Source organism: Amblyomma americanum, chromosome 2 (genome assembly GCF_052857255.1).
Source record: "Amblyomma americanum isolate KBUSLIRL-KWMA chromosome 2, ASM5285725v1, whole genome shotgun sequence".
NCBI classification, from domain to species: Eukaryota; Metazoa; Arthropoda; class Arachnida; order Ixodida; family Ixodidae; genus Amblyomma; species Amblyomma americanum.
In genome coordinates, this window is record NC_135498.1 from 89,458,228 (window position 1) to 89,485,538 (window position 27,311).

The following is a 27,311-nucleotide window of genomic DNA, read 5'->3' on the forward strand; positions in this document are numbered from 1 at the left end:
ATGACGGAGGATGAGGTCGTACAGGAGAAAATCGGCCACGTCGGTAGCAGTACTGGTTGGGAAAGCCCGCGTGATGGCATAGCGAGTAGCATAATCTGTCGCAACGGCAATCCATTTGTTTCCAGAGGTGGACTCCGGAAACGGGCCCAAAAGATCCAAGCCAACACGATAGAATGGTTCAGGGGGCACATCAACAGGCTGGAGCAAACCCGCGGAGAGCGTGGCGGGACGTTTCCGGCGCTGGCACTGGTCGCAGGCACGAACATAGCGGCGGACGGACTGGTAGAGACGAGGTCAAAAGAAGCGACGACGCACGCGGGCGTAAGTACGCGAGGTCATGGAGCTCGTGGAGGACGTCGTTGCGCAGATGCTTCGCGACAACGAGCAGTAGGTCTGGGCCGGCCGGGTTCAGGCTTCTGCGGTAGAGTGTGTCATGATGAAGTACAAACCGGCGCAGGGCAGGGTCAGATGGAGAGGATCTGAGGCGGGAAATAATAGAGCGGAGCTCGATATCTCGTCGGTGCTCATCGCCAAGGTGAGTAAGAGCAGAGAGCGAGAAGTGGTCAGCGGCGCTGTCACTGCCAGAATGATCAGAAGAGTCAACGGGATATCGGGAGAGGCAATCGGCATCAGTGTGTAGCCTACCGGACTTATATACCACGGTATAGTCGTAGTCTTGGAGGTGTAAAGCCCAGCGACCTATGCGGCCAGTAGGATCTTTCAGTGATGAGAGCTAGCAGAGCGCATGGTGGTCGGTGACAACCGTAAAAGGGCGGCCGTACAAATATGGGCGGAATTTCCCAACCACCCAGACAAGGGCTAAGCACTCACGTTCGGTAATTGAGTAATTGGGCTCCGGGGCGGAGAGGAGGCGGCTGGCGTAGGCGATGACACGGTGCTGTTCGGATTGCCTCTGAGAGAGTATAAGCGCCGATGCCATAGCCGCTGGCGTCTGTGCGGACTTCAGTGGGAGCTGTCACATCGAAGTGGGCCAGTACTGGCGTGGTAGTAAGCTTCAATATCAAGGTGGAAAACGTGTGTGCTTGGTCGGGTCCCCAGATGAAGGTGGCGTCCTTTTTCAGGAGGTCGGTGAGGGGGCGGGCGATGTCGGCGAAGCCTTCAAAAAATCGACGAAAGTAGGAGCACAGCCCTAAGAAGCTGCGGACGTCGTTACAGGAACGTGGCTGAGGAAAGTCTTTAACGGCTCGAATCTTGTCACGGTCAGGGTGCACCCCCGTGTCGTCGACGACATGACCCAAGATGGCGAGTTGACGGCGCGCGAAACGGCACTTAGACGAGTTGAGCTGCAGGCCAGCATGACGAAAGAGGGAAAGGATCTGAGAAAGGTCAGTGAGGTGAGAGGAAAACGAGGGCGAAAAGACAATGACGTCATCGAGATAGCACAGGCAGGTGGACCACTTAAAGCCTTGCAAAAGAGCATTCATCATGTGGCTGGTGCGTTGCATAATCCGAAAGGCATAACTTTGAATTGATAAAGGCCATCAGGAGTCACAAAAGCGGTTTTCTCACGGTCCTGTTCATCTACAGCAATTTGCCAGTAGCCGGAGCGAAGATCTATGGACGAGAAGAATTTGGCACCATGGAGGCAGTCAAGCGCGTCATCGATACGCGGCAGGGGGTACACGTCCTTTTTAGTGATCTTATTCAGGTGGCGATAATCAATGCAAAAACACCATGAGCCATCCTTTTTCCTGACAAGGACGACTGGTGAGGCCCAGGGACTGTGTGAGGGTTCGATAATGTTTTTTTCTAGCATTTTAGTAACTTCCGCATTGATTACTTGACGCTCGGCGTGAGAGACCCGGTAAGGGCGGCGGCGGATGGGAGGGGCATCGCCTGTTTCAATACGGTGCCTAACGGCGAGAGTTTGACCCAGCGCGGTGTTGTTCACGTCAAAAATATCCGAAAAAGATTCGAGAATGGCACAAAGCTTGGCAGTTTGATCGGGATGGAGGTCGCTAGCCATCATGGTTGTGAAGGTGTCGGTCGACAGAAGAGACTGCCGGCGCGGTGCGGCGGTTTCTGGAACTGGGGTAGCGGGCAACGTAGCCACGTGGCATGGAGCGAGAGGGGATAGCGTAGCGACGCATATGCCGGACGGTAGCACTTGAGAAGTGAGGCCGAATTTGAGGAAAGGCAGAGAGAGGGCGTTGGCTTGGATGGTGGCAATGGTATGAGGTGGGGCAACGTTACGGGTCAGGAGGAGGTCAAGATTGGGAGTAACGAGATAGTCGCCATCGGGAACTGGGCGAGATGGGGTCAATGGAACAAAAGAGGCGATTCGGGATGACAGGCGAGCATACGCGGTACTGAATAGTCGCAGTGATACATCAAGTGGGTCTGAATCCAGCATTGGAAGGGCGAGGTGTAGAACACCCTCCGAGCAGTCAATGAGGGCGGAATGGTCAGTCAAAAAATCTAAGCCGAGGATAAGGTCATGGACACAGGTGGTCAGCACGGTGAACTGAACTGGTATACTCTGGCCGGCAATAGCAACGCGCGCGGTACACATACCGTCCACAGCAGGCATGCCACCATCCGCGACACACACACGGGACGTTGCAGGCGTTAGGACTTTGCGGAGGCGACGGCGGAGGGCAGCACTCATCACTGATACATGAGCACCGGTGTCAATCAGGGCGCGCACAGGAACACGGTCGATAGTGACGTTCAGAAGATTAGGTCGAGTGATCGAGAGAGGATTTGTAGTCCGGGTCGTTGATGCAGCGTCACCTCCGGGAGCTGCATCCCTTAGTTTTCCAATTGGGAGCGGCTGCGAGAAGGCGACTGGGGGGAACGAGAGCGGCGGCCCTGCGGGGACGGAGAGCGGGAGAATCGGCGTGGAGGGGGTACGGCTGGTGCAGACGGTTCGGACGGGGCACGGGTCGAGAAGTTGTGGGATGAGGCGGGACTGTAGAAGGATGGGAAGACGTTGCGGGGCGTTGAAGACCATGGACTGCGGCAATGACGGGCGATGTGGCCAATGCGAGAGCACCGGAAGCAAATGGGACGGTCGTCCGCCGTGCGCCAGTCATTGGGATTGCGGGAACGGGGTAGAGAATAATAGGTGCGACGAAAAGCACAGGGAGGGGGCTGGGGGGTGTCTGGGCTTCTGATGGCGCACACTGCCGGAGCGAGGTTCAGATGAGCGAGTTCCTGCCGCACGACGGCCTGAATCAGCGACACAGCGGGCAGGGTTGTATCAGGGACGGAGGGCGGGGATAACACAGGCGCGAGGGCCTCCAGTTCACATCGGATGATCCGGGTGACTGAATCGGTGACGGCTGGGGCGTCCGAGGGCGTGCGGCATGGTGATCGGTGGTCCTCACAGGAAGATGTCGCGGCCGTGTTGGGAAGGCGAGAAAACGACGGCGAAATGCGGCGACCTTTGACTTGCTCAAATCGGCGGCACTCGTTTATGATGGAGTCAATTGAGGTACAGTCTTTGCAAACAAGCAAGTGGAACGCATCGTCGGCAATGCCTTTGAGCACGTGGCCCACTTTATCGGTCTCACTCATTGCGGCGTCGACCTTGTGACAAAGCGCCAAGATGTCCTGAATGTAGGCCACGTAGCTCTAGGTAGAAGACTGTGCTCGAGTAGCCAGCTGTTTCTTGGCGGCGAGCTGGCGGTCATCAGGTCTACCGAATAGCGTCTTCAACTTTTCCTTAAATGTGTTCCAACTTGTTAGCTCTTCCTCGTGGGTCTCGTACCATACGCGCGCCGTGCCATTGAGGTAAAAGATGACGTCCGCGAGCATTAGCGTAGGGTCCCACCTGTTGTAGTTGCTGACACGCTCGTAAAGGTTAATCTAGTCTTCGACGTCAGAGCCATCTGTGCCGGAAAACGTGCCGGGGTCGCGAGGTGGAGCCATGATGACGAAAGGAGGGGTAGTGGGGGTAGTGGGGCTCCTTGACCGGCCGGGTGGAGCCATGGTGGTAGTCCCGGCCTGACGAGTACTACGAAGCTGCGTGGTGTGCGCAGCGTAAAATCCGCACCTCCACCAAAGATGTTTCGTGGTCCAAGCGGGAACGACGCGAGAACGCCCGGGCACAGCACACAGGTCAAGAGCACAAGGCGGCCCGCACAGAGCACCAGGCACAGAGCACCGAATCCCAGAGCACGCGCGCCTCCAAGAGTCTTCATTCATCTCTTCTTCTATCCGTTGCAATATATATATATATATATATATATATATATATATATATATATATATATATATATATATATATATAATATGTTTATCCTCTACCCCGAATCGACGACGCATTGGATTGCTTGCAGAGAGCGGAATATTTTTCATCTCTCGACTTGCGCTCCGGCTACTAGGAAGTGCCGATGGCTGCCGCTGACCTTCCGAAAATTATCACCCCAGATGGCTTGTATGAATTCAATGTGATGCCATTCGGCCTCTGCAATGCTCCAGCTACATTCGAATGATGGATAATATTCTCAGCGGCCTCAAATGGGAAACTTGCCTATGTTACCTGGATGACATTGTCGTTTTTTCCAAAGATTTTCCTTCCCATCTGCAGCGCCTCCAGCGCGTACTCACGTGCCTTACTGACGCCGGGCTACAGCTCAACTTGAAGAAATGTTGCTTCGGTGCTGCGCAGCTGACAATACTAGGCCATGTCATCTCCAAGGACGGAGTTCTTCCTGACCCTCCCAAGTTCGCGCCGTCGCTGACTTTCATTCCCCAAAACGACCACCCTAAAAGAACTTCGCAGTTTTATAGGCTTATGCTCCTATTTTCGCCGCTTCATCCGCAATTTCGCATGTATCATTTCCCCTTTAACGCAGCTTCTTGCCGGCAGCCCAACCCTCTCGTCTTGGTCACCAGCCTGCGATACAGCGTTCAGCACTTTGTCGCTTGCTGGTCTCTCCCCCCATCCGTAGCAATTTTGATCCCGCCTGTCCGACTGAAATTCACACTGATGCGAGCGGTGTGGGCTTGGGCGCAGTTCTTGCCCAGCGAAAGCCTGGGTATCCGGAATATGTTGTCACTTACGCCAGCCGCGCCCTCACCAAGACGGAATCGAACTATTCTGTCACAAAAAAAATGCCTTGCCATCCTTTGGCCGATTGCCAAGTTCCGACCTTACATTTACGGCCGCCCTTCTATGTCGTCACAGACCATCATGCCCTCTGCTGGCTATCCTCCCTGAAATATACTTCAGGTCGACTCGCCCGCTGGGCTTTATGTCTCCAGGAGTTCGATATTCACGTTATTTATAGCTCTGGGCGGAAGCACTCGGACGCCGACGCCCTTTCTCGTTCATCGCTTCCATGCGATTGAGCCTCTGCCCTACTCTGTGCTTACGATTTCTTGCCGTTCGACGTCCATGACATGCTCTCCTAACAACTGAAGGATCCTTGGATCACCTCGCTGCTCACCTTCCTGAACAATTCCTCGCCGCATTCTTCGTCCCGGACCCTTCGCCTCCAAGCCCACCACTTCGCCTTTCGTGATGGCCTCCTATACCGAAGTAACTACCTCTCCGACGGGCAGAAGTGGCTGTTGGTGATCCCTCGACACCTCCGTGCTGCCATCTGCGCCTCTTTCTACGCCCCTCCACAATGCGGTCACGCTGGTGTACTGAAAACATATGCTCGCCTTCGTCTGCGATATTACTGGCGAGGTATATACCGCTACATACGTCAGAACATTGTCATGCACCGCCTTCCAACGTCGCAAGAAACCTCCCCGGCTCCCCGCCGCTCCTTTGCAGCCGTTACCTTGCCCTGGCCGACCCTTTGACCGCGTCGGCATTGATCTTTATGGCCCGCTTCAAACTATATCGGCTAACAATCGCTAGGTGATCGTGGCCGTTGACCACCTAACACGTTACATTGAAACGTCGGCTCTCAAATCTGCTACCGCAAACGATGTCGCTCGCCTCATTCTACACAGTCTTGTTCTTCGTCACGGCGCCTCTAAAGATCTGCTAAGTGACCGAGGCCGTGTTTTTCTCTTGGACGCCGTCGAGGCCCTTCTAAAGCATTGCCAAATTGTTCATCGCTGCACCAGCGCCTATCACTCCCTGACCAACGGCATGACTGAGCGGTTTAACCGCACACTCAGTGACATGCTCGCCATGTACGTTGACACCGCCCACTCCAACTGGAACAAAGTGCTCCCTTTCGTCACGTACGCGTATAATAAAGCTACGCAGACAACGACGGGGTGTTCTCCTTTCTTTCTCTTATATGGCTGGGAACCTACGTCTACCATGGACACCATTCTTCCTTATCGCCTGAGCCTTCCGATACCACATCACTTTCCAAATCTCACCTGTATGCCGAAGAATGCTGGCCACTTGCCCGCTTTTTCACTACACAGCTCCAGCGGCATCAGAAGCACCGTAAAGATTCCTTGGACCCTCCCGCGTCATACCCATCTGGCGCCTTTGTTTGGCTCTGGGTGCCTTCCTCCACCCGCGGCCTCGCCACAAAACTGCTTTCCCGCTATTGCAGACCCTACCGCGTGGTGCAACAAACTTCTCCCGTGAATTACATCGTTGAGCCGCTCGCCCCCTCTGCGGACCACCGCCGCCGAGGGCTCGAAACTGTGCACGTCGAGCGCCTCAAGCCTTATTATGATCCGCCCATGCTTTCGTCCCCGTAAGTCGCCAGGACGACTCCTTTTTTGGCGAGGAAGTAACTGTAATGGGACGGACTGGCAGGAGTTGAAGCAGCGCAGAGAAGAGGTAGACTAAGTGCAGCTGTAATTCTCGAGTAACGCCTGTGAGTGTGTTCGTCGTGCCACCCTCCGACCAACGCCTATTCACCTGCGGTTCGAATAAACACCTTTATAATATATATATATATATATATATATATATATATATATATATATATACGAACGTAGGTTGCGTTGGCTCCGCAGAATAAAGATTTAAGAGAAGTGGGCACTTCTACAAAGACAGTTTTATTTATTACCGTTTCGACCGTGGTGCGGTTTTCTTCAGGACTGTAGTGGTCTCGCGTCAGATGGACGTATATATATATATATATATATATATATATATATATATATATATATATATATATATATATATATATATATATATATATATATATATATATATATATATATATATATATATATATATATATATTGACAAACATATGAAGGCAACGTTACCCGAAACCAACGTGCACAAGAGAATGTTTCTATTGTTTTTTATTTTTTCAATTATTATTTTTTAATACTTTGACTAATCTGTCGCTTAAAGAAAATTACTGATAAAGCAGCAGAAAACGCAGCCATGCTGGCGGTGGGATCCGAACTCACGACCTCCGAATATCGCGTTCGGTGCTCTACCAACTGAGCTACGGCGACGGCTGTCCAATCTGCTGCCCTCGTGGGTATTTATGCTTATTGCCTGTAAAAGAATCTGAGAGTGTTCATCAGCGCCACCCTCTTCTATAGTGGTGGACGTAGCACGTCCTTTATCACCGCGAATGTAACGTAGAACGTTATAGATGAGGGTGTAGAGGGTGAGGTGAAAGTGATTACACTACTAATTTAGCACTGATCGATCCAGTCTAAGTAAAAAAAGAATACATACATCACCCTAAGCTTGACTTGGTTCCAGCGACTGTTGGTTTCCTTGAAAGGTTGATTAACAATGAGAAGTTCGATTTTAGAGTTCTAATGAACATTCGGTGTATAGGAAGTGCTTCTCTTCATGGGGCAACATAACTTTTCTGACTTGCAAGAAAGCGCTTTTGTTATCAATAATTTTTTGTGCTTGCTACTACTAAGCGATATTGAAACATGTTAACTGTGCAAGTTTTAAATTGCTCAATAATTCTATTGTTGCTTTGTTTCATATATCTATGCGAATGGCTGAGGGTAGATTTCAGCCAGCGATTTTAGGACTACATTTAAGAAATAGAAGCAGGCCGTATGTGATGGTTTCTTCAAGTGCCAGAAATAGTGTGCTTCACATTCGATGTAATATCTTTTTTTTGTTCTCGCTTGTGCGAGTATTTTGCATGTCTTGCAAAGCAAAGATACGTGAAAATACAACAATGATGCGCATACGATTGTAGGCAGACATCTGCCTTAAGCGACCCGTATTTCGTCTTCTGTTTTTCCGCAATTATTTTTCTTTGCGTTGCAGCATTGATTCTGAGCGTAAATTCAAATGAACATTAGGAAAATTTTGCTCAATACACCAGAAAGCCACAAAGTCCAATGTATGCGCCACTGCGTTCGTTAAACTTTGAATCGACTTCTTTACAATATTCCTTTATACTTGCGTGCAGTCTTCCAAGAGTTATGGCATGTGGATTTTTATACATTGTTTAGGAGTCAGAAAAGATGCTCTTGAATGAGCTGACTTCGCCTTCTAGATTGTTAATGCGAAAGCACCATTCCGATGGGCATGCCCCGAGCAAGATGCTGCGAAATTTGTAAGTTTGTAGGCAGTGAAATAAAGAAATAAACATAAACCAAATAAATATTGGAGCGACTCGGATTGGAACCCGTGGCGGCGCTAACAGATCAGATTCACTTGACACTGCGCGAAAGCTCTAAGCTATCGCCGCAGACGACCTCGCCTCGTGCTAAGCCACATCACACTCTCGCGCTGTGTGTTGGACATCGTCTTCTCCTTAACTAATACTACTATAAAACGAAGGTTTGCGCTTTGAGCTATGGGGCGGTAGTGAAAGAGATGTGCGTTCCATGCTTGGCGTGGACAACGTTGTGGCAGAAACAAGACACAAGAGCAATAGGCTTTGGCGTTCACAGCATTGCTGCAGAAACGCGGCACTGGAGCATAGGCCGCCGGCATGCATCGGGCAAATTGGCATTGACGATGGAAAAGTTGAATTTGCGCATGCCTGGCTCCCTTTGTCACTGGATAACTCAATCGCGCTTCTTGGTACCCGAATATTGTGTCCTCATGCAAAAAAAAAGATTGTGCTTTCGCAGAATATTTCGTGCTTAGCAATGTTAAACCGCCAGCCATTTTTCCTTCTCAGTACGTCTTTTGGAATTCTAATAAGCATTAAAATATTTGTTGGCCTTCCTAAAATATTGTTTTGAAAATATTTTATACTCATTCTAGCTCTCAAAAAGAGACTTTCTGACCGCTGTTCACAAGAAAGCTGTAAGAACTTTGCCGTGGGATAGTGCACAGAAACAAACGTCACAGTGGGAAAACGAATCGTCCCTTTCTCCGTCCAATGGTTAGTATCCTTAGGGCGAGCAAGTGACAACGAACGGCTTTATAGAAAAGTATTGTTCCGCTTCCACAATCACTGCGTGGAAATACGGGACAATGCATTACTTTTTCGCTGGATGTATGTTTCACCAAAGAACAGTGGGCGACTGCGGTAACCAGATCGGAACCTGAAGTTCAGAGGCTGGTGGTGAATTGGGCACTGGAGGTCTCGTGCAGGCACGAAGTCGGGGCCATCGCCTGAAGACTGGACTCAACACCACATCCACGGCGTTGACAACGCAACCTTTTTGGTTCAATAAAGTTTTCAATGAATGAAAAATGTTTCACCATGACGTTTAGGAAGTGCCGATTTAGTTTGTAGTGGCTAAGGTTTGTACTGTTTTTTTGCTCCCTTCTTCAGATATTGTATTAGATTAAGAATGTAAGACATAATAATACTGCCCTGCAATAGTTCCGCAGGTTTACCGGGTGACACTCGCGGATGGACTGAGGAGGACGCCATTATACTCTTTAATTTTTAATTTTAGTCCCGTACGACGATTTACGCATTTCGTGAGCCAACCTTTGAGAAGCTTATCGTGCTGTGAGACGGTTACTGTCAAAGCGTGCCCTAAGATCAGGATTTCGTTTCTGGCTACCCCACCTCTTAGCTATGTACTACGCAGCTAGATTCAGATCTTACGTACTGCGAAATTCCAACAAAGGAGCTAATACTGGAGTCGACAGCGGTGTAGTGATCGCCCCAGGGTTGCTTTGCGAGCAATAGTGGCCGTTCTTGCGTGCGTTAGTGGTAGCTGGTTTATTGTTCCAACTCCTGACATCAATATTGTTTCGACAAAATAGCCAATAGTTACTGCATTGAATTTTCAGAAAACTTTTTAAGCCGCAGTACTCAGGCAGCCGTTGTCTGCTTGAGCGGTGTCGGTGTTCGCCTGCAACCAGGAGAGAGAACGGGAAGCAAAGATGAAAGTACAACCAGATCGATGAGATCGAGCGAGGAGCGGAGCGGGGAATGAAAGAAGCTACAGCGAAGAGAACGCGAAGAGGAGAGCGAAGAAGGCGGGTAGGGCGGATGCAGTACAAGGAAGCTGGAGGAGGAGGGCACTGCGTGAGCACGGAGCAGGTGAGACCGTCAGAGTGACGTCGGTCTCTCTGTGTGCCAGCTGCAGCCTCAAGCGTTGCCCGAGCAAGGGCTCAGCTCCGGCGGCGTCAAGATCCCTACCCTTGTGCGCTCGACAGAACCCGAGGCCAACAACCGCCGCCGCTCCGCGCTTCGTGTTCAGTCTCCTATCACCTATGGTTCAAAATACCTCAGCTGCTGCACTAAACTGTCGCATTACCGGGTAGTGAAATGGATGGTTAGTTCTACATATTTTTATTCAATCTGGATGAAAAATATATGTGGTCAGAAATCCTAAACATATAGCGCATGCAGCCTACTGCCCAGGTGTTCAGAAATTTAGCCGATTCTTCGAAAGCCATGTTTTATCATGAAGGAAAGCAACCGTCCTATATTTCCAACGATTGTGGACAATCCACATGCTCATATAAAAATTGCTATTGTACTTTAACCACATGGGTCACACCGCTGGTCTTATACGAAAAAGAATATTTGGTGGACTGTTGTCCATTTTTTACGTAGTCGATGTTTACTGCAATAACACAATCTGTCAAAAAAAGATCTAGCTGTTTCCACCATGTACGCAGCTCAAACAACTCAAAAGTCAACTACGAAGAATGCTTGCAGAGCATTAAACAGTCGTTGTTTCTGCCCATGATGCAAACTACCTAGGTGCAGTACATGCGAGATGCATTGTATGAGAGGAAGCTTAACACTTCGCTATTTTCGCATATTCAGAGGAAAAATTCTTTTGGCAGCGAACATAGTCAACGGAAGTTCGTACCATTTTAAATCAGAATGACAGCCTAGGCTACCCCGCACAAGTTCTCATAGAGGATGCTGTAACCAAAATGGCAGCTTTAAGACGATGTCTTCGGCCCTCGTTCATGGGGAATGAATAACTAAACCAGTCATAGTGTAGAAAAGCGAATTGAAATGAAACCTCCATAACTGCAACCAGAGCTTTCAGTTCAAAGGCCACGGGAGAAAACGGATGAGGCTTCACTTTCACTATGAAAGGGCACTAAGAATTTCACGATTCATTGTGTTCGTATCCTTCACTGAGAACAAAGATAGGTTCAACTTTCCTTTAACAGTTCTGCAATTTGACAAACCGCATAGTGCAATTACTAAAAGACAGCACAGATCGGATCCATTTTTTGTTGACTGGTTGGAAACCCATAGGAGGTTTCAGATGGCAATATAGAATCAAATGGCCGTAACCTGCCAGCAGTGATGGCGGCAGCGATGCACACAGCAAGTGAGACGCCACTAGGGTAGCTGATATATCCCTTAGGATGTGACCACCTGATGATCCCCTTACACCTGTTCTAACTAAATAACTTGTCATCGTCCTTGTCTTCATTTGTTCGGGAATTATCCTTATAACACTAAATACGATTTGAGAAAGAAATGCGCCCAAGATCAGGTGTTTTAACTGCATTACAGCATGAGTAATAATTGAAAACACTGTTGTCCTTACATGATTGCCATTGTTAACCATAGCGAATCATGGCTTGTCTACTTGTGTATTGGTCGCAGTGGAGTCCATATGACTTTACATATAAATGAGGTAAATATTTAGATAAAAATCACTACAGTGTGATCGAACGCACACTTCCGACTTTATGTCGCTCTTAGGCCGCTCTTAGGCTTGGCGCTGAATGAAGGGAGTCGCGATGATTCTTTCCGACGAGATGATGACCGGAACATTAGCTCTGTCGTGTCTGAATGGCCAGGTAAGTTAAAGACAACAACACAACTGCAATAGAATACAATACAACCATATACTCCTAGGCTCTCGGCTGAGAGCGGCAGTATTGTAAAATAAATAAGGAATAATACAGCTGTAATCTTGCTGATTGCGTAAGCATTTCAACTTCTCCAGACGATGATTGAGTATGCTAATAAATCATTATTTTTCCTCTTTGTGTGAGACCCATAGGAAGTTCCATAGCAGCTGACATTTAAACCTCATAATTTCTACGACGCCAAACAAGGTTGATAAACCTGGATGTATCCCCCAGACATACGCACCTTTACATCTGCATAAAAACATTATCAGTCTTACTCCGATGAACCACTTTTAATTTGAGTGCGTTTAAACACAGAACGGCGGACGATTTTTATCGTTGGTTATCACATCCCCGCTGGGCTTACAACTCCAGCTTGGAGTTGTAAGTACAGCAGGCGCCATTATTTGCAAGAGCTGCTGATTTTTGGTATCGAGAAATAATTGCAGCAGCCTCGAAACGCAGCGGACATTTTATTTCGGAAGCTAAATATGCTGCATTTGAGCTCTGCTCTTGCTGATGATAATCATTACTAATAACCTTCGTGGCTATCGCTACAAATCACAGAGGAAACCATCAAGTATTGTTATGCTTGGTGGCTTCCAATCTTACGTACTGTATTGGTTTATATGAGCTGAATTATTGCTTCGGTAAAATACTTTTCTTTCCTCCGATGAACGCAGTTAGAAATATGTTAATCGCAGGAGGACATTAAAGAAACTGTGGCCAATGCTCGTACCAAGGCTATGCCGGAGCCGAGTGAAGCCGAGCACTAGATGAAGAATAGGGATGATAAGGGAAATAAGTAGAGGTAATGCATGCGTTGCATGGTTGTAGGACATGTTCGGTGTCTGCCCTGATCTCCGGGGAGCTGAGAAAATTGTATTACAGCATCGAAGGCACACAGAAATACAGAACTCTTCACCTATCGGAGCAACATTCTCTACGACATCGTCGCAACTTGTCAGTGAGATTTATAAATGAAAACTGACAAAATTTGTCAGTAAGAATAAATTCACATATATAGTAATGAGCGCTTCCACAATTACACTCGACCCGTTCAAGCGAAGTGAGATGCCCACTCGGCAGGTGATTGCAAAAAAGGCGACTGTGCCTCAAAACCCCAGAAATCCATTACCATGTAGTAATACAAAACTGAGTAAAGCCGTGTGTTCTTGGGAGCCTTAACCATAACCGAATGGGACACACAATGGTTACGCTTCACGTTGATTCGACTTTCGGATAACAAAATGGCGCATCTGTTCTCCTGCCTTGGCTGCGTTATTCTTAAGGGAATGTGCTGAATGCGTTTCAAGAAATTTTTCTCGACATCCTGTGGCACATGTATTCTCGCTTGTTTTGTCGCTGTTTGGAAAAATCTACTTTTTTATGACATTTTGCACACATGCACTTGAGTCGTGGTGATTCAATATTTATGTTCCTCGTTTAATATGCTTATTATTATCCCGTAGAAAACGCTTTGGCACCTTCTTCCAATGGGCCAAAAGTTTCTTTTGCCAGCGTTTGTGGTAACGAGAACTAATTCTTTAAGTGAGGTGGCCCACATCAAAGCCCGCAAAGATATTTTGCAGCCGGAGCCTAACAGTTCTTTCTTTTGTGACCATTCTCTATGCTACGGATCTGTGTGCTCTCAGAAAAATGCAATAGCCTCCTACACGTCTCAGACAGTGATGAATGTTTGCGGTGGAATAAAAAAATTGAATAGAAATAAAAAAATATCTTTTAGGCAGGCGTGAGAAAAAAGTTAAGTATTTCGTCGCTGCAAAAAGGAACATCATCTACATGAAGCAGCCAACTGCAAGACTGCTCGCAATGCCCATATTGGTACATACTTGGGCAGACTTTCATTACGTGGGAGGACCGTGGTGGCCCTTAAGGCTGCAGTGCTGATACATTTTTAAAAACTTTATAAGAGGCACGTGCGCGTGATATTGTTTGCGGGGTCTGACGAAGGTCTGTTAGGATTTCACCTGCATTTGCTTGTTAAAAGGAGGCTGTGCATGGTGTGACTGCTGTCTCTTCCTGTTATAGTTAAAAGATGAAGGTATACAAAGCCCAAATGGTTCGTTGTAGTGACCGTTGTTGCAGCTGGGCTAATATCGCGTCTTAACCTGCTGGCAGTGGCGTAAAGATCTTTTCTCGGAAAAAGCAACACGCTGGAGATGTAGAATTCTGCAGGTGCGAGCAACAAAGCAACTGCTATGGTGCTATTGCGATTGTTGCGGCTTCCGAAAGCAATTCTATTGTTCTTGTCATCCACTTGCTATGACCGATCTTACGTGCAGGCTGCTGTGCCACGCCGGCAAACATTTACGTGCAGCTGTTAGAAACTCGCCTCTTTCATAAATTCACCTCTTTTATATCTTTCCACAGTCTTTATCTGCCCAAAGGGTTTTGGGCTCTTTTTGTTCCGCACACTTCGTAACGGATCCGAAATAGCGCCCACATTGTAGGTTTCTATTTGACACATCACCTTTCACGAGGAGAGTTTTTCGTGCTTTAGCTGCGCTTTCTCGCAATCGACTGGAGCATCGATTCAGAAACAATGCTAGGAAATTTTAGGTATGTTATTTTTTTTAACTGTTGCTATGGCGTATATGTATATTTAAGGCACACACTTTCCGACGAGCATAGTGCGGCGGTACGAATAATAGGCGACCATGGATGCAGGAGCCGTCGGCTATTTTTTAGCCTTATTTGTACTGTGCGGTAAGTTACAACTGTTATTCGTAAGAGCGTTAGCTCTATCTGCTTAAATTTGCTCGTTTCGCGTCTGTTTCTCCGTGCGCTCTCAGATTTCAAGATGGCGACTAAATCACGCCATCATTGCCGTAACACAGCATATATCTAAACGTTGCGTAACACCTTAACCCAGGAAATCTCAGGTCAGCAAAATCCGACACCCCACCACGTGACCGCGCGTGCCCGCAGTAGCCGGGCCTGCACGGAGGCCGGACTACAGCCTAAACTGGCGTTCCGTTATAAATGTACCGTCTGAGCGGGTCCTGCTTACGACATCTGCTTGCTTGCATGGGTGCGGTGCGTAAGGCTAAAACGAAAAATTGACCGAAGCAGAACAGTGAACTACCCTGCGGCGGGTCTGCTATAAAACATCGCGTGTGGCATGCGTATGTCATGCTTATCGCTCCAAGTGATAGTTGGCTCCGTTTCGTTTTTAAATTTAAATACCGATACTGAGGAATTAAAAAGAAAAAAAGAGATATATGCATGATCTTGCCTTGGTTCAACCAGTGATCTCTTGTATCGTGTATATAGAAGTGCGAAATTATCTTTAAGGCGACGCTAACCAGTTGGATGACACGGCGGCTTTCGTCAGCTGCGTCACATGATTGGGGATGAGTAAAGGTTTTAAACAAATTGTCCTTAATACGCACAGAGCCCCTGGTATCTGCAGCGAGCTTTCTTCGTGAGGCGGCGGGAATTGGCCTAGAGGAGCTTTCGTCCATGTGTCTGGCATACTCCATCCTTGTTGATGATATGATGGAGAAACAGTAGCGCCTCGTAGGCGAAGCGGCCCTTGTCTACGTTTACAGCGAGTTTAGAAGACTTGATGGCTTCAAATAAAGTCTGCAGCCTCTGCAGTTCGTCGCACAGTGCCGAGCGCAATGACGGCATCTAGCACACCGGGCAAATATCGTAATTCCGCTAACACAGTGTGCATAACTCACTGAAACATACCCAACAGTTCTGGAACCATTTATGAACAGAATATTTTCGTATAACAGAAAATTTCACTACAACAATCAACATATCCGCTGATCAACCGACGGCAGCCTCGCATTTGTTTTCTATTAACGTTCTTACGATCCTCAAAAGCGTTCCCCGTTGAATTTTTATGGCAGTCTTAAATGTTCGATGCGATCGACGGAAACGCTTTAAAAGAAGGATTTTGGTGCATATCAGAATAATGGGCCAATATCTTCAATATTTTCGTAACAGTATTTTACAGTGTTCCAGTTTTCAAAATTTTCCTAAAATCAGTTGCTGGGCGAGTTGGTACTTCATGCTAACATTCACAGCGCAAGACGAACACGGACACGAGGGGAGACACCACAAAGCGCCGACTTCAACAAAAGTTTATTGCTGTGCGAGCGACAATATATGGTGTACAGCGGGCATGCGCAGCAACGAAAAGGTACAATCACGAGCATCTGGTAGCGGCGCCACATCGCAAGCGAACACATCATTTTCTGCACACGACAAAAAAAGGAAACAACAAAAAGCTAAAAAACCTAAAAAGCAGTACGCGCACAAGAACGTCGAAGCCATAATACTCATTCCGAAATTCGCAAGATATGACGCTCCTTATCACTTAACAGCAATGATGGAGTGCTGACACAGTGATCCCTTTTTTTTGCAATCTCTGCAGCCTCAGCAATCTCCCTGGCTGTTTTGCTTATGTACTTGTGAAGGATGGTGGTTCCTCCCAAAGAAGGACCACGTTCCTTGCACTGTTGGCAATCACGGCAGTGTATGCCGAGATGACGAGATGCCCCGATGACGCTGTTCATAGTGTTCGCAGAGCGGTCTGGAAATTCATCGCCGACCAGAGACATCGTGATCGGACAAAGGGCCAGCGAAGATAAACTAACCATAGCAAAAACAAACGCATCAAGCTTCTTGGTAATATACCACCCGGGTGTTTTGAGAGAAATTCACCAATTGTTTTACAGTTCAGCTATTAAGCTCCCATTCTTTTAACTGTAGGAGGACAAGGAGGAAAGCATAGCATAAAGTTAAAGGAGTGACAGCAGGGTTGGGAACGTGAGAGGTCTGTTGTTGGTGGCAAGGTGCAGTGACATTGGAGGAGAGAGAAACAGAGCATGCGGGTCTTGTGGCGAGGATGAAATTGTTGTAATTTCAATTTTTAAATTCTCCAGTTTAACGTCACCAAGCGACACGTGGGCTATGGGGAACGCCTTAGTGGACGGCTCAGGATTATTTAACGCGCGCTGACATCGCTCTGCACACAGGCGTATTTTTGCGTTTCGTCGCCATCGGAACGCGGACGCCGCATCCGGGATTGAACCCTGGTCCACCGGCTCACCAGCCGAGCGCCGTAACCACGGAGCCACAGCGGCGCCACCGCGGCGGACAGATGCAATTCTTGGAGCCTTAGGAGGGAAGGGGGGAGGAGAGTGGGGCGAGATAGGAAGTAAGAAAACAAAGTAATAATGCTAACATAATGAAAGGTAGCTACAGATCAATAGGGAGGTTCTGTTAATTTGTTGTCTGTTTCGGCAGATTGAACGTTCTCAACAGTTCCTGAACATGTGTTATTTGGGTGCATAGGGCATATCTTTCTGTCGGACCTTGTATTTTATACTGTAAAAAAAAGAAAGCCAAGACAATTTGCGTGCAAACGCTACTGACTCGGAAATACACATCCGCGTTGCTAAGTGCGGCTATATGCCACATGGCGGGAGGCGGAGGAGGAGAACTTTAATGGAACAAAAGAGGGCCCCATGGCGGGAATCTGAAGTACAGCCGAGTGTCACCAGCGCGCTTTGTACACGTTTGTGTGCATGCATGCACAATTTGGGGTGGTGTAAGGTTACTGCTCACTGTTAATGAAGGCATTTGATGAATTAAAAATGCGATCATTTTGCCATTAAGCAAAAATTTTCGAAGTTGTATACCTGAGGCCATAAAGCTAAAATTATTTAGAGAATATCGCCTTCAAGGCAATGTCGAAACACGTGCCGTTATTTTCACAGCGTCGTGATGTGCACTTTACTCAGCTGGATACTTAACGTAATCTACACCACCCTTACAATGTCAGCCTTTTGAAGATTCGCTCGCAAGAAATAAATCCGGTTAGTGGTGGCCAACCCTAACAAAAAGCTGCAACATTTGAATGCATGCAACTTTGCACAATGCGCCCTAAAGTAAATACTACAACGTAAGTGTGCTACTTGCATGGATACTAGAATGCAGATCGGAGGCTGAGGGAATTATGTAGGTAAACGCTTCTTACTAAATTTGTTTTATTAATCAAACAATATAATTTTTCATTGCTAGGAATATATTGTCATCTGGTTGTTATTTATTGGCAGAATACCATGTGCTGGCCACTAACGACGTATACGACGAGAGAGGTAAGTGTTGCCGAAAACAAAAAGAAAGAAAGGAAGAAAGATTGCTTATATCTTCTCGCCACCCCGAGATTTCATTTGCGGCTGCATGTGGAATTTTTCTTCTCAACCACTTCCTGTGGATCACTTTTTTCTAAATGCCTAAGGTATTTATTCGGAAACTACCTCCAGGGTATCAAATGAATTTTGCCTGAGGAGACGGGTCAAACAATTACCTAATCAATCAATCAACCAATCAATCAATCAATGTAAACATTGATGATGCCTTGCGGCACAGTAGAGGTGTTTTGATGCTCTGGACGCGCACATACGCATCAACCGTAACGCGAGAAACAAATGAAGACATGAAAAAACAGGACCGCTGAGGCAATCCAGGCAGAATAAAAACAAATTGTTGCTGTTAATAATAATAATAATAATAATAATAATAATAATAATAATAATAATAATAATAATAATAATAATAATAATATTAATAATAATAATAGGTTTTTTCGGGAAAGGAAATGGCGCAGTATCTGTCTCGTATATTGTTCGACACCTGAACCGCGCCGTAAGGCAAGGGATAAAGGAGGGAGTGAACGAAGAAAGGAAGAAAGAGGTGCCGTAGTGGAGTGCTCCGGAATAATTTCCACCATCTGGGGATCTTGAACTTGCACTGACATCGCACAGCCCACGGCCGCCTTAGCGTTTTGCCTCCATAAAAAAAGCAGCCGCCGCGGTCGGGTTCGAACCCGGGAACTCCGGATCAGTACCATCCGGATGCCTTTCCGATATTGTGCTCAGATCAATTACAAGCGGCGAGACTAAGAACTGCTAAGAACGAATGTGTTTGGTCGCAGTAATGTTTGCACCTCCTGAGCGTTTTTTGCTGGGATATTTTGTAACTCCCGCCCGTTCTTTCTGTGTTTTATTCTTTCCGTTTTTATTCTCAGAGCCGTGCCTTATTCCTGGTCTGAAGACAACGAAAGGCCCCGTATGTCATAACTCCTGGTCTTTGATTGAACAGATGCGGCAGGCTGAGAGTTTAATTATTAGCCATGTAAAGATTTTTCACTGATTAGTTTGAGGACATCGGTGCGGGCCACAAACAACAATAAGGAGCGAATGAATATTTAAATTTTAATGCTGCAGCCTGTTATTTAAAATACACGGAAAGTGGCAGTTGAACTTAAATGTATGCTTTACTTCTTAATAAAGAACTGGACAGACACCGATATCAGAATACAAAGACGATACGAAACCCCGCATGTAAAGCGTTGTACTTTTTGCTTGCGCCCTGACGCGTCTCTTTATCCATATATTGCCTAATTTCGAATGGCGAGTACGTGTATCCTTCGAAGTTTTTCGTGTAGTGGCTTAAATATGAATGCACTTGAGGGCAAGAATTTCGTTACACGCCTAAACCTGTAGTTTAAAACAACTTCTTGCTGGTAGAGTTGGTGCATGGCTAATGTTAAGAATGATTGGCGCTCAGCGGAAAGACGAACACAGGAAAGCGATGAAGATGGAGAGAGTGCTTTGTGCTCATTCCGCCTTCATTGGCTTTATGTGTTCTTCTTTTATGTGCGCCCAACTCGTTTTATTGATAGCCTAAACAGGCATTAAAAATTAGTGCGGGCCTTTAATTCACTTTGCCTCTTGCTTCTATGAAAAACACATGTATTGCGGCCATTTGCAGATCACCTACAACATTAATTAATTAATTCCACTTTACAAGAGACCGATTACTTTTGCTCTTCAGGCACATGAGAATACACTATTTTGAGTTCAGCACCTTTAATACGAGTTCTCTTACGTGTAACTTAACAGTGGTTGCAAGATTGAATGCATCGACGGAAGCACAAAGAGCCTGAAAAATGGAAGAAAATGTCTCGTAAGTGCCTTTTTTTTAGAATAGTGCAGTTCAGCATAAAGAAAACATCGGCCAATTCTTTTTAAATGATAACATGAGAGTTAGCTACAAATGAGAAGTACTTAGACTGATATCAGGATTCAACCATTCCTGACTTTACAAATTAGAGAATTCTAAGGCTGAGCACGTTTTCAACTTTTTTTATTGCCCAAAAGTACAGAAATGGGTGGTTGTGAAGCAGTATAGAATATAGACCGGTTACAAATTTACCGCATTTAGGTTAAGCAATTTGGTTGTTGTGTGAAACAAAGAATCAAAATTTGCAAGACAGCTTGGATAAACGAATTAAATTACGCTGACAGGAAAAGCTAAAGGAAATTCTGTGCTTCTAGCAAACCATGGAGGGCATGCTACGACAAGCGCAGCATTCTTCAAAGCTGCTGGTGATTTTAATGGCCTGTTTTTAATTTCGAACGAACCTTCTCGTTCGTTTTTATTTTATTTGCATGCAGACCGTTCTTGAAAGTGACCTCTTTGTCTAAAATCTCGAAGCGCGTCAGTAAGCAGCACTGGTTGTAGGGGCTGGTACAGCTGCTTCTCTCACCACGGGGTGTTCTTGTGATCCCACTTTGTTTAAAGGACCACGGAGTGGTGGGCACGACGCAGTAGTGTCTTTAGGACCGTCACAAAAAAATGCAACCGCCTCAGACGGCTCCAACCTATGAAACTTTACGGGAGCGGAATCTAAAGGAAAGGCTCAAGCAAACTAGATGGTTTGGCCGCCGCCGTAGTAGCTTATTTGATAGATCAACGTAGGGCGACATGTGGAGAATGTGGGTTCGGATCAAACTGCCAACATCTAGTCTTCCCTTTTGTTGTACTTTTTCTTTAAACGTGTTTGCTCTAAAAATGATTACACTCTTAATTTCTCACTACTGTCAACACTTAACAATAATTACAAAAACATTCCGGCATGTTTCCCGTCGTGTCAGAAACTCATCTTGACATATTTCATACGAACGCATTCTGAAAATTCGTTTGCTTGAAAACGTTTTGTGTATAACACCTGATTTTTCATTTCCTAACATAGCGTTTTCGTTTCAGGATATTCCACTTGACGTGATTAAGAGGATGCCAAACTATTTTAAATTCTACTGCCCTCTTGGTAGATGTAAGAGCGGAGTCTGTAAGAGGAACAACAGAATTGTGGTGTGCCAGAAATTTCCAGTATACTGGATAACTCCTCCTGGCCGCTGAGCCAGAGGTTTCTTTTTCATTGCGCAATTTTCTGCTGTCTTTAGCTGTTTGCGCTAAAAGATATCCATCGAGGCTTCTCTTACTTCGGTTGGCATTAAGTCTACAATAAATGAAAATAAAATTGAGCTCCGGAAGAAATTGTCCTGTTTCCTTACTGTATGGCTTGAAGCGGATTCATATAGGTATCGCGTTTACGTGCGGGTCTAAGAAATGGCAGGCATAAAAAAATTGGGAAATCCTCAAAATGAGCACAAACAGAAGAAATAAAACTGGTGTGCATGGCATGTAATGTTAGCTAACATGAAACAAAAATTCTTGGCATGCAGACACTTAATACGCAGTAATTACTGAAGTGCTTCAATACTGATTAGAATTGATAAAACTGCTTACATGAAACCAACTGCTGCTTGCAGTTTTTCTCCTAAGTGGTTATGTAAACAGCGCTGGGAAAAATTTCTTAAGAAGACGAAGTTTCTGCAGATTTTTTTTGGTATTCAGTCTTCTGACGTTTCCTTCCCCGCGCAAATGCTTCATTGGCATTCTACTATATACCTTGGCCAATCCCCCCACGTCGGTATGTGCCATATTACTTGAGGAGAAGAAGAAGAAGAAGAAGAAGAAGCAGAAGAAGAAGAAGAAGAAGAAGAAGAAGAAGAAGAAGAAGAAGAAGGAGAAGAAGAAGAAGAAGAAGAAGAAGAAGAAGGTTTTTGGGGGCCACCAATAAGGAAGATAAGGAAAAAGAAGAATAAGAAAAAGAAGAAGGCTTTGACTTGATACGTGGAAGAAGTTCCGCTGTCAAGAGGCGCTGACGTGTTCTTGCAGGCCGCTGCTGTTTTCTGCATCTTCTGGTGGTTCCGGCTTGTTCATCCTTGGTGAGCCCGTTCTACGTTGGGGGTTTTGGCCAAGGTGTAGTTTAAGACGCAGTTCATGTGAACCTGAGAGTGCGTTTTGCTGAGAGATGTCGTTAACCTCCCCAGGTGGAGGGTCGGCAGCTTGGTTTGCCAGCTTGCCAGCCCAAAGCCTGCCACTTGAGTCTTTTCACAAAAATGGCATTGATGCGGTTCCCGTGGCTATCGTCCCAATCGGTGAGGGTGTGATCAAAATGAAAACCCCCAAACTAATTCAACAGGAGCTAAGATCATTGACTGCCCAATACCTGCAGATCTCTGAGGTGCGTCCATTTGGCCGTCGAGGAGTTGTGTGCAAGTCCTCGGACATCGCTTGTGTTGCAGACTTGCTTAATTAAGTGCAAAAATTTCAGCTCGCTGCCGGTGAAAGCATTCATTCCCGAGCAGCTTGCATGTGTCAAGGGTATCGTAAGAGGTGTCGACCCAGCATCGTCACCGCAAGAAATTCGACAGGAATTTCAGGATGCAGGCGTTGGGGTCCTTTCAGTCTGCCGCTGCAGTAGAGAGGTAAACGGCTCGCGTGTTGCTACTGAGTCTGTAATAAAAACTTTTGCTGGCTTTTCCTGCCCTGCTGAACTAAAAATCTGGCCGATTGTATACCATGTGGACCCTCTAGAACCCCGCCCTCTTCAATGCACCAACTGTTGGCGGTTCGGGCATAGTGGCAAAGCATGCAAGTCGGAGACCCACTGCCGTTTATGTGGAAAAGGTCATTCTGCTGATCACTGCACCTCAGAGCAGCCTCATTGTTGCCTCTGCAGCAACAGTCACTCAGCTGATGATGCCAACTGCGCAAAATGTAGTGAAGAGCGTAGCTTGTTGGACATTATCAAAGAGAAGCGGTGCTCAAGAGCCGATGCTTACGCTGTTCTTAACAGGAAAAAAAGATTCATATGCTAGTCGTGTGCGCGCTTCTGTTGGGGACATTGAGTCCAACTTGACTGCCTCAATTGTGACCACAGTCGAAAAGCTCCTAATAATGTAGTTGAGCGAATGCCAAACACTTTCTCTGAGGCGTTGGCTCAGTTTGTTGCAGTTCAGTCTGCGTCACCATCAACACCCGTCCTGGCAGCAACGTCTGCATCAGTTTCAGCTTCTGCAGCTAGTGCTAGCCGCTCTACATCACCTTCTGATGCTCCCTAGGTCCCACCTAACATCTCTGTTCCTAGCAGTGAATGTCGCAGTGACATCTGCACAACAGATGTCAAAATTTCGTGCCCTACGCAGAAGCGCCGTGCTTCCTCATCACCATCTAATTCTAGTTCTCCACAGATGAAAGCTAAAAAGGGACCACCTAAACTTCATCCCCATGTTGATATCCTTAAAGAGGCGGTTTCGGCCTCTTCAATTGGTCAATAATCATGGCAGGTATCAAAGTGTTACAATGAAATTGCCGTTCCCTCTTGTCTTCTCTTCCAGATCTAGACATACTTATTCACAAGCATAAGCCTGATATTGTACTTTTACAAGAACCGTGGTTATCAACGTAAAAATCATTTTCAATGAGAAACTTTCGAGTTTTCCGGTCAGATCGAAATGTTGGCAGGGGAGGTGGCTTGGTAACCATGCTATCTAAAAATTTGTCATCAGGCATCTATCTCTAAGAAAATTGTTCTCCCTGACTGTGAGCTTTTAGCGATCAAAATTTCATTTCCGCATTGTGCTGATATTACAATCGCTAATGTCTATTTTCCTTTAGGTGTACACAGGACAGACTGCTTAGACAGCTTGGTGACTGGCACAAACAGTGCTGTCATCGCAGGAGATTTTAATTCTCACCATAGTGACTGGGGAAGTCGTACTGATTACTGCGAACAGCTTCTCTGGTCGTGGCTGTCTGCAAATGCTGTACGCTGCTGCAATTCTAGAGAAATAACCTTTTTGCGAGGGGTTGCTCGCTCAGCCAATGACTTAACATTATCAGCAGGTAGGCTAGATGTGACTGATTGGTCGACAGAGGATTCGGGTACGTCTAGTGATCACTTTCCTATAACTTTCACTATCCGGTTATCTCCTCTTATAGCTAGTTGAGTAACCCATAAATTTGTCAACCACAAAATTGATAAAAATCTGATGTCCGCCTAACTTTCCTCTATAGTTAATACAAGCCGGGATGACAGAGCTCAGCAGACGGTTTCATTTTTGCAAAATGCAATAGACCACTCAATATTCGCTGTGCCCGCAGCAGCCTCTACTAAACAGCCGTCTCCTTGGTGGACAGAAGAATGTGAGAAGGCCTATCGTCGCAGAAAAGCGGCCTGGAAGAGGCTGTCCTGCAACCAGAGTACTGCTAATTGGTTAAATTACAAATTCTTCTCTGCATCTTTCAAAAGAACACTTGCAAAAGCCAAGGAGGAGTACAGCCAAAATTTAAACACATATCTTTCAAATCCTCGTCATCGGAAACCCCCGTATAGATTCATGGAACGTAACAAGAGTTCTGCCGTCCCTCTTCTCACAAGTTCAACAGTGTTATCACCACAAAAGGCTCAGGAGAGCCTGGAGTGTATTGCTCAGTGATTGGCGTTACGCTACCAGACGCAGAGAAACGTCCTTTGTGCACAATTTCACCCTCTTCAGATTATACCGAGGTTGACGCATCAGATCTCCTCTCAGTCCTGCTAATGTTGCATCCTGCAGCTCCTGGACCAGATGGTGTCACTGTTGGTATGCTTAAAATTTTAGCCGAGGAGTTTACAAGCGCCCTCTTACATATGATCAATACTTCTCTGGAAAATGCATGGATTCCAAGCATTTGGAAGACGGCGAAAATTATTTTATTAATGAAAGATGTAGGAAAAGGATTAGTCTTAGATAATATTCGGCCAATTGCGCTGACTTCAAATTTAGTCAAATTATTAGAAAGAATAGTGCACAGTCGCCTCACAAAACATGTTCATGACATCAGCGGTCTCAGCTCAGCTCAGATTGGCTTTCGTCGTGGATGCTCTATGTGGTCCGCGCATGTGGATCTAGAGAGCAGAATCCGGCTCTCGCTACGCAGAAGAGAAGTTTCAGCTTTGGTCACTCTTGATATAGCAAAGGCCTATGACAGTGTAGAGCATACTATTTTACTTAACAGACTTGCTCAGTTACATCCTCCAGCCTACATTTATGCGTGGATATCTGAATTTCTGAAGGACAGATTCTTTTACTGCGCCGAGGGAACCCTATGTTCAAATACATATCAATCAAGAGGTGTGCCGCAAGGATCGGTGCTATCCCCTCTGATTTTTAATATTTTGGTCTGAGGCATCCCCATTCTTCCTGATATAACAGTTTTTGTGTATGCAGATGACATAGCTTTTTTCGCCTCGGCCAGGGATATCCACTCCCTTTACCACATTCTGCAGGAATATTTGGATGTTCTTGGAATATGGTTGCAGGGTATTAATTTATGCCTGAATGTTGACAAATGCGAAGTTTTTGTATTTCCTCCAGACAGGCCTTTGCACATTTCATTATTCCATCGCTTTCTCCACATTCCACAAGTGGAATCCGTAAAATATATGGGTGGTACTTATCACCCAGCATTAGATTGGAGCCTTCATATAAAGAACAATGCGTTTCAAGGAGAACGCGCTAGGCCGGCTGACAAGAATCACCAATAAAAAATTTGGGATGCGCCGCGACACGTTTGTTACTATACAAAGCCTACGTAAGACCTATACTTTAATTTGGTTGCATTCTGTTCTCTGGTAGCGCAAGCTACAAGATTCAACCCTTAATCTTACTGGAAAGGCGCGCTCTCCGCCTCGGCCTTGGTCTCCCAAAATCAGTTTCAAACGCCCTGCTTTATCTGGAAGCCCGTATCCCTGATCTAACTTCCCGTTTTCAAATTCTCACGGTGCAAACTTTCCTCAGGTCGATGGACCCAGTGACTGATGTCAGTACTCCTATTTTTGTGTCTCAGCCGGCCTTATTCTTTTCTCATCTTTGGCCACGGTATTAAATGCCACAAATTATGTTAACGCAGAACCTTTTAACACCGATTGGTGTTGATCTCAGTTCTTTGCAGTGGGTTGATGACACGCCGGCAGCAGTGGAATTCCATTTCGACCATATCTTCCCATCTCATGCGAAACACATGCCATCAAACATTTTAAACGGTATTCTCTCGGATCACATAGAGGAATACCCCCATCATACGGTGCTTGCTACCGATGCCTCCGTCAACTACCAAAAAGCTGCAGTTGACATGTTTTCGCAGGATTGGGAATGGAGCTATTCTGTCCGCATCCCAGATTATATTCCTATATTCGTTGCGGAATTTTTGGCTCTTGGAATGGCCCTTCATAAAAATCCATGCCATGTGTCTCATGTTATTATTCTCGCTGATTGTTTGTAGGTGTTAGCCTCCCTTGACACTTCACAAGAAGATTATTTGAGCCGTATCCTGCGGTTTTTTGTCCCATGCGCTTTGAAGGTGGTCCGTTTTGTCTGGGTCCCTGGCCGTGCTGGTATTCATTCAAATGAGGTGGCTGATTACTTAGCAAGGTCGGCTCTTGAAGGGTCAGTGACACATCCCGTCCCGAATTTCAGCCTGCTGGTGATTTCCAGGTTTCAGCGGTTCCTACATATATCAGCCAGGTTACGAGATCCCTTACTAAATACTACTGATTATCAGCACTTACCATATAATTGTAACGTCCGTTCGTGTAAATCCAGGCTGTGTGAGGTAACAATGACGCGGTTGCGGTGCAGGATTCGAAGTTTGAATTTATATCTATGCAGGTGTGGGTTGACACCGACGATCCTACGTGACGCATGTGGGAAAGTTGAATCTTTAGACTATTTTCTCCTCTACTGCCCAAAGTTCGCACTTCAGAGAAAGATCTACCTGGAGGTCCCTCTCCAGGTTAGGGCTCCCTTTATCTTTGCAAGTATTATTATCGTTTGGTGCGAACGCCAAGGGATTTGCATTGGGTTTTATTTGTGGGTTTCTCCACGATTACATAATTGCAACTCGTAGATTGATGTGCTAATTCTTTTAAAGTTCTACGAGCTCTTCTCTTTTCACC

At 46.2% G+C, this 27,311-nt stretch overlaps 2 long non-coding RNA genes across 2 annotated transcripts; both read left to right on the forward strand.

Moving 5' to 3' along the window:
• The first annotated feature begins 14,795 nt into the window (after positions 1-14,795).
• On the forward strand, positions 14,796-19,288 carry LOC144118789 (uncharacterized). The gene is made up of 3 exons (XR_013312142.1): positions 14,796-14,863; positions 18,232-18,273; positions 19,206-19,288. It is a non-coding gene; the product is annotated as an uncharacterized LOC144118789 (long non-coding RNA).
• A 786-nt stretch (positions 19,289-20,074) lies between these two features.
• Positions 20,075-21,520, forward strand: LOC144118791 (uncharacterized). The gene is made up of 2 exons (XR_013312143.1): positions 20,075-20,146; positions 21,230-21,520. It is a non-coding gene; the product is annotated as an uncharacterized LOC144118791 (long non-coding RNA).
• Positions 21,521-27,311: the final 5,791 nt, after the last annotated feature.